General features: G+C 36.5%; 1 pseudogene; it reads right to left on the bottom strand.

Moving 5' to 3' along the window:
- Window positions 1-7,944, bottom strand: part of LOC127697734 (contactin-associated protein like 5-1-like) — a 508,343-nt pseudogene extending 500,399 nt beyond the window's left edge.
- Window positions 7,945-8,342: the final 398 nt, after the last annotated feature.

The raw sequence follows: 8,342 nt of genomic DNA on the forward strand, positions 1-8,342 counted from the left end.
GTGGAAGTTCTAGGAAGATAGCATAGGTGGTAAACTTCTTAACTTGAAAGCTTTAACACCTAAATTTGACCCTTAAAACCAACAAAAAATCCATGTATACCATTCAGAAGATCATTTGCTTCATAAAAGTTCTAACCATGCAAGGATTGTGATCAGTATTTTATACGTGAAATCCACATTAAGGTGGAAGGAGTGAATCAGCTCCACAATGTAGATGATGCCTTATTATTCCAATGTGTCATACACAGACTTTAAGAGCATGCAGCCATCAGGCAAGCAAAATACACACCAACATCCACCATATTAAAATAATATATCTGGATGTTGTGACATGTATGTATATTCCCAGAGCTGGAGGTCACCTAGGACTAGCCTAATGCCTGCCTAGACTAACTGGTAAACTCTAGATCAATGAGAGACTCTGTCTCAAGGATGGTATGTAACATTCTTAAAGATACCACACAGTCTGATCTTCATGATCCACATGCACAAACACACATGTTCATGGACATACATACACAAACTTTAAAAGAGGGAAAATTAAAATTTTAGTCCTATAGACTAAATAATGGCTCACAATTATTTCTAAGATTTCCTTGTTGCCAAGCTTTTCACCATTCCTGAAGGTCATGTAGTGTATCTTAATAGTTAATCTTCACTTCTCTAACTACATAGAAAACTCAACTTTATGAAAGAAAAGCAATACTTAAGACTAAGTTCATTGGCAAGTTCTTCAAATGAATAGCATACACTGACTCTGGATATTTACACCTTTCTGTTCAAATCTAAGAAAATGATAAGGGTTTCTCACAAAATTTTAATAAGAGTCATGAAATGGATTTGCAATTAAATGATAATATTTTCCATGATTCAGCACTAAATTCCATTAAATAGGATCCAAATACTCTGTATATTAAACTTAAGATAATGAATGAATTTATTGTAGCAATGGGGCCCCATTTCTTTCAAATTATAGATGAAGTATTAACTAACATTGCACTAAGAAATTTAGGGTTGCGGGAAAAGGATAGGAGTATGAATGGAAATCAGTGGGGGACATCTCTGGAAGTAGTTGGAGATATGAGATTGGGGAGGATGCAGGGAATCTATGGGTTGATCCTATCTGAGATTCCCTACCACAGAGAATATAGAGACTGAAGTGGCCACTTCCTGTAGCTATGTGCAACTTCCATTGTAGGGAGAAGGACAGTAACCCATCCAGAAAACCTTCAAACCCAAGTTTGTTCTGCCTACAAGATGTGCAGGGATACAGATGGATTAGACACTAAGGGCACAGGTAACCAATGGCTGCCTCAATTTGAGACCTATCCCATGTGGGAAAGCCAACTCCTAATACTATTAATGATACTCGCTGTGCTTGCAGATAGGATGGTCAATATAACTGTCTGCTGAGAGGATTCATTCTGCAGCAGATGAAAACAGATGCAGAACCCCATGGCCAAACATGAAGCAGAGCTTAAGGTGTCATGTGGAAGAGTTGGGAATAGAATTTAATGAGCATAGGAGTCAAGGACATTGAAAGAAGCCCTACATTGTCATCTGACCTGGGTCCATGGGAACCCACAGAGATGAAACCACCAGCCAAAGAGCATGCAAGTGCCGTACCACTACAGAATTGTACCAGATGTACAGCCTATTCTTCATGTGGATCTTCTACCAATTGAGTGGGGGATGTCTCTGACTATGCTGTCTGCCATTGGATGTCCTTACCCTAGCTAGACTACCTGCTTGGGCTCAGTGGAAGAGAGGATGTTGCTTAGTTCTGTTGGGACTACATGTTTCAGCATTCACTTGAAGGAAGGGGAGCAGGTACTTCTTCTATACTAACTATACTAACTAGGGAGTGGGAGTTTTACGGGAGGGATTGAAAGAAGAGGAGAAGGTATGGGTTGCAATCAGGCAAAAGGAAGTTAATCAAATTAACTCTAACTTGTAGTAAAGTCAAGTGCCTAAAGACTCCTTGTGCCCCAGTACATAAATGAATTCTTGGTGCCCAAGTCAGGCTTTCTCTGCAATGAATCCAGAGAAATATGCAGTAGGAGATCCATGCTGCATATCTCATACTCTGTAAGACAGTTTGGATTTTTGTTTCATATTGCAGTTGACTTCTACTTGAAATTTCCACAGCAGTGATAATCAATAGTTGTTAAAATAATAACAAAGAAAACTTGTCTTAAATACAAGTCTGCCAATACAGAGTAGAAAAATCTCAGTTTAAAATTGAAATGTTTTGCTAAAATCCATTAAATCATTCCTTCATTCATCTACTGGCTCAGTATTTTAACTATTGGATGAAATAATTCAAATAAAATATGACAAAGAGTCAATATATCTTAGTTGAAGCAACAAGTATTACAGAAAGAGCTATAAAAAATGAAATAAATAGGGGCAACCTAAGCTAGACTGGGAAAATTTAAAAATATATTTCATTTAGTCTGTGTTGTCATACATATATGCAACTTATCTTGATCCTTAACATCTCCATTCTTCCCAGCTGTTCTTCCAAATATTCCCAGCACATGTCATACTAGACATAATGAGAGAGAGAGAGAGAGAGAGAGAGAGAGAGAGAGAGAGAGAGAGAGAAATGGAGAGAGAAATGGAGAGAGAAATGGAGAGGGAAATAGAGAGAAAAGACAGAGAGTCTGTGTAGTTGACAAACTGAAGGGAAAATTAAGTGAAAATGGTACTATAGGCCAAGTAATAAGCAGCACATTTAAATATATCCAAGAGGCATGAGTGTGTGCTTTGTAAAATATAGAACTCTATATTTTGTTAGGAGAAATATTGAGGGTGATATTTGGATTTTTATACAAAGCCAGATCAAGGCTTGCACCATGTCACATATGATGATGCTTCATAGCACTGTGAACTATGATCTCAGCAGAGCAATGGTCTGATATTGGCAAACTTATGAACAAAATGTCAACAACATTGACAAACATAATGGCCACAGAAGTGCCATTTCTGGCATGTGTTGTGCTTGTGTATACACAACAGGTTATTCTAAATCACTTCTTAAATGTTTCTCCATCCCTTATCAAACTTTTAACTAAAAGTATGAAAGAAATATAAAACCTCAACCTGGGTAAAAGCCCAGATATAAACTCGCTTTTTGTTGAAAAATGTGATATTTACACTCATGCTTCAAGTCTTGGTCTGAATGTTTTTGTCTTTTTCTTTTTTCAGGTGTGACTCAGAAGTTGGTTTTGTGCAAAACTAAGTCATGCTCTTCAAGGCTAAAGTTATGAGACTTATCTTAGAATCTTGCCAAATTACTGCAGATACAATACAAATTACATAGCAACATACATTGGAAAATACTTTATTGTAAAAATATTTCTGTTTAAAAATGCATCTAGGTCAGGATTCAGAATTTTCACATTGCTGAAACTAGTGATTTGGGGGACATGGCTAAGTTCTACATATTTGAAATTCATTCATATAAACTAGATCACTTTATCTTGCTGAGCAGTCTTGTAAAGTGTGTGTGTGTGTGTGTGTGTGTGTGTGTGTGTAATGAGGGATGTGTGCTACATATTTACTAACAGGAATTAAAATTTCATTAAATTCTTAATCTGATTATATGCATCTCCCTGTTTTGAAGTGCATTGATTTCAAACACACTGAAATGAAATAACCAGTAAGTAGCATCTGTGGTTAACAGGGAGAACCCATTTCAAGTAAGCATTGTCTTCCAATCTAAACCTAAACCTTTATTCAACAAAATCAAGGTCATGGGGAAAATGAGAAATTTGTAGACGGTCACTAGGCAAGCATGGCAATAGGTAAATGGATGAAATGGTTTCTTTCAGAAGTATAAAAAAGTCATCATTGTTTATAAATCAATACAATGCAACTCAAAATTGTAAAATGCTATTTTCTTCTACCTTTTTAGCTACCTACACCCTCTCCCCATCTTATCTGTTGTGAGTAATTATCACCCACAGCTTACATTTGGTACAGTCTGGGTTATCAACTGAAAGTCAATTGAAAAATACAAAATTTAGAGATGCTTCAAATCCTACCATTATATGTTAAATTGATACAAAAAAGTAAAGCAATTCACTCAAAGGACTAATGACAGTTGGACATATGGACAGAGAAAAAGGAAGGCTGTAGCTGGGAAGACAGTCATTCCTTAGAATTAGAATGCAGACGAGAGCAGATCTGCTCCAGTAGATATTAATCTTCTCCAACATCTGCTCCTTTATCATGAAATCCTTGTTCTAGTTTTTCATTTTTATTTTATAGTTGAAAAGTGATATGGGAGCTAATATGAAGGAAATGGAAAATGATTTTATATGAAACATTAAAGGTCAAAGTGAGCAAGATTGATAATGGAGAATGTTTTCAGACTCTGCTAACTGACCAGTGCAGGGGTCCCTCCCTTCTCCTAACTAGCTGTAGGTGCCACAGAAAATACTGCACAAGCAGTCTCTTGATCAACACAAACTAAACATTCATTGTCCATACTATCCTTCTATTTTGTTTGTTAACAGCATTCAGATAATTCAAGGTCTTATATCTCTTTACTATCATGATCAACTTCTCAAGATTGTTGTGAAATTCAAAATGGGAGAAAAATCTAGAATATGGGGTTTTATATTCTCATGACAATAAGATGTCTCTGAGACTAATAATGAGTAGCAATAAACTTCAAAGAGGTATTTTGTGAATGTTCTAAGTTGTTTCAGAAAAATTAAATCAATTTTAAAATTTTAAAATTTTAAATTACCTCATGTAATTTATGCTTCTTTATGTAAAATATGCTTCTTTAAAAAATGAAGTTACTATTCTGTGTGTGAACTATGCAAACTGCCTGTTTTTTGGACACCATACTTCTGTCATGACAAAAATTTAACTTGCCTAATTTTAGATGAATATCCTTACTAAGATATTTAGCTGATGTTCAATTTGGAGTAGACACATATCTCAATAGCATGCTGCATTTTACTGGCAGGCTGGAAAAGACAATAATTAAGTATTTGACCTCTGGTCTGAGACTTCAATGTGAATAAAACATCTTATACGCTGACTTCGGGCCTCATTTAATCAAACTCCCAAGTCATAGTTTCTTGTGTCAAAGTAGTTAAATACATAATTCTTTTAAATTTTTTACAGTTATATATATATATATATATATATATATATATATATATATATATATATATATATATATATATATATATATATCAGTCCTCTCAGAATATACCCAAAGGAAACACTGTACCTTTTTAATATCCTGAAAATTTAAATGGTGATATTTCCAGAGGTTCATATTACTGGTAGATAATTGTATCCTCACCATAGATTTGTAATATCTATATTATGGCTGGAAGACTTTTAGTCTGACTGTGCTTTCATTTTGCTTAATTAGAAACTTATAAAACTTTTAAATGAATATGCATTCAATTTTCGCTGTGTAGATAAATGCCCGTATTTGAGACAGAGTATGAGAGAACCAAACAAGTGTACAAGTAGGTACACACTACACAATTACAACAACAGCAAGTCATTATAAAAGAGGGCAAAGAATAAAAAGTTACTTTATAAGAAACACCACATTTTAAAATTAGTATGTTTAGCTGTCTGTCCATAATAGAAGTACCTGGGCACACACTGTTTTCAAAGCTGACATTACTAAAGACACAGGAAACTCCTCAAAATTTAGCGAAAATAAACTTAATCAGTTCTCACAAATCAAATTAAAAAGGAAACCCTTGGAATTTCTAATTCATCAAAGTATTTATATGAAAGGGAGCTGATTGTACATCCATAGCATATCCGTTGTGCACAGCAGCCTAGAGAAGTTGGAAGATATTCGTGATTGTTCTATGATCTTTACCTTATAGGCTCTGAAGAACACTAATATGCATTGATTTCAGAATCAGTGCCTGCTGTAAGCCTATTGTTTACTGAATGTATACAGTTTTTACAGTACATTCAACCTCCACTGCTGTTCCTTAAGAAAACTCCCTTTAGAATACTTAGCTAGCATCATTCCCTATATTGCCATATTGGTTAGAAAGTGGGGATGCAATTGTCACTTAGGAAATTCTCAAGTTCATTATCACTACTTTTTAAATACCCAAAACTGGCTTTGTAACTATGGCTAAAATAAGCTGAAGTCTTAAACACATAGCATTTAGTTGTTTGTATATTATTAAAATATATTGAGCACAGTTAAGTTAATTTACAGAAAATATAGCTCCAAGAAGGAACTTTCAAGAACCTCAAGTATGTACTTGTGCTGTACAGTCTACTCATTTAATCAGTATCCCTTACTTCCAACATTTGGATCCTCAAAGTATTCATTCTTTTCAGATAATGGAATGTGCTAAGGACAAAGCAGAGTTCAGAGCCACACCTTTGAATCAATTGGAAAATACTGACCTCTAGTGTTCCAGAAGGTTCACGAGTGAGTTCAGTAACAAATCTCACTTCCTAAAGCCCTTGGTCTTTCTTTGGGGCACTGTGGCAATACTTTCAAGGAGAAGGGGTGAAGAAAAGGAGGAAAAGGGAACCAAATAGATGAGGTAGAAGGAAGAAGAGAAATAATTTTACCTGACTTAAATTTGCCTCAATATATCCTCTAAAATAATTAACTAGGTTATCCCAATCTGCTGGAGAGAGTAGCCACTTTGGCCTTCCTTTATAACATAAACTTTAAGAAAATATTACAACTATGGATTGTCAGCTTTCCAATCTTTGGATGACAGAAACACAGATTGTACTTTGAACATCTATTCACTCATGTTTCATTTAGAATGCAAGTTTTGGACAAGTTACTGTAAAGATTAAGGAATAACGCAGAAGGATCTTTTGTAGTAAGTCAGTTCACTTTTTATTCTTTTTAATTGCTACTAATAGTACAAATTACAAAAGTAAAATCAATTGATCTAATCTGTATGATGTTTCTGAGGTACAGTATAGGAATATGTGAGGAATCAAACCCAGAAACTTGAGGGACAGTAGCAAGCCATTCTTGCAAACAACACAGATGGCTTAATTTCATCCTTTTTTATTTAGGAGTTCCCAGAGAAGGAAAAACTTCCCTTCCTTTGCCTAGAGAAGCAGCTGAGCAATTGAGCTTGAACCTCTCACAGCTTTAGTGAATTATTGAACTTTGACAAACTGGATTCTTAAAATAAATAGTGCAGGTGGCAGCTTTCTGGTAGTCAAAAATTCCTGCCTATTAAATTCAGTGTTCTATGCTCGCTAGGGTGGAAATGTGGATAACATGGCATCGTCATTTCTTCATGGGCACTGGGATTTTGAGGGAGGAGTTTATATTTTTTAAAGCATTCCCTCCTGCAATAGAGCAGCCACTGATTTCATGAGGCAGTTACATTTGGGCTACAATTCTTCGACCCAAACTCCCAAACCCTTTATATGTGTACTCATTGGTTACAAAATGCCTACCGCAGTAGAGAGCTTAGCATTCAGCGTGGAAGTTAGGGAAGAACTCTTTCGGGCACATTGCAAATCGGTGGGAGCTACAGTCTGATCTTATCACTTTGCTAGGAGGCACCTGAGTGTCTCTGGCCCTAGAGGCTTGTTCCTGGACCATGCATTTCTGGCTGAGATTAAGAACCATGAATATAGCAGCAAGTTAAGGGAACTTTTATGATTCCACAAAAGGGCGAGCAATCGAGCAGAGCAAGCTCATTAGAGCTCTGCTAACTTTTAGGGTGCTTGTATTAGTCAAACCACACTGGTTAGGGTTTTCACACTGTTCTTTTCTTTTACCCAGAGCATATATGGTCTGACAATGGATAGTTATTCTGAGGCGCGTCCTACCTTACCTCACCTTCCCGCCCCCAGCTCCAAGTGCTCACAATTTGTCGCTGTTCATCCTAAATGCCACAAGCCAGAGAGCACCAGAGTCAAAATGCTATTTAGTCTTGGTACAGAATCCATTTTCCCCAAGTGAGCGATCTCTTCCAATGGAATCCCAAATTTGCAGGCATGAGCGTTGGCTTTTCTCTCTTTTCCTTTCTCTCTATTTCAATGTTCCCTCTCCTCTGCACAGCCTGACCTCCTCTCACCCCCTTGAGCCACTCTCCTCCTTCATTCCATTCTGATCCTCAGAAACTGCAGCAGGGCTTTCTCTGAGATGCAAACTGAAATCAAGGTTTGTAGGTCCTGCTACTGCCCCTTTCTCTGCTTTCCTTCCTTGCCTGCCTCTCCTTCCTCTGGATTCTCTTTTTAAAGATTCAGATCCAAACTCCAGGGCAGCTCTTGGAGCCCTGCTTTACCAATAGCTGAAAGCATCTCTTTCGGGAATGAGTGCTAGATTCAGCACCAGGATATCGGAC

This window comes from Apodemus sylvaticus, chromosome 12 (assembly GCF_947179515.1).
Source record: "Apodemus sylvaticus chromosome 12, mApoSyl1.1, whole genome shotgun sequence".
Taxonomy (NCBI): Eukaryota; Metazoa; Chordata; class Mammalia; order Rodentia; family Muridae; genus Apodemus; species Apodemus sylvaticus.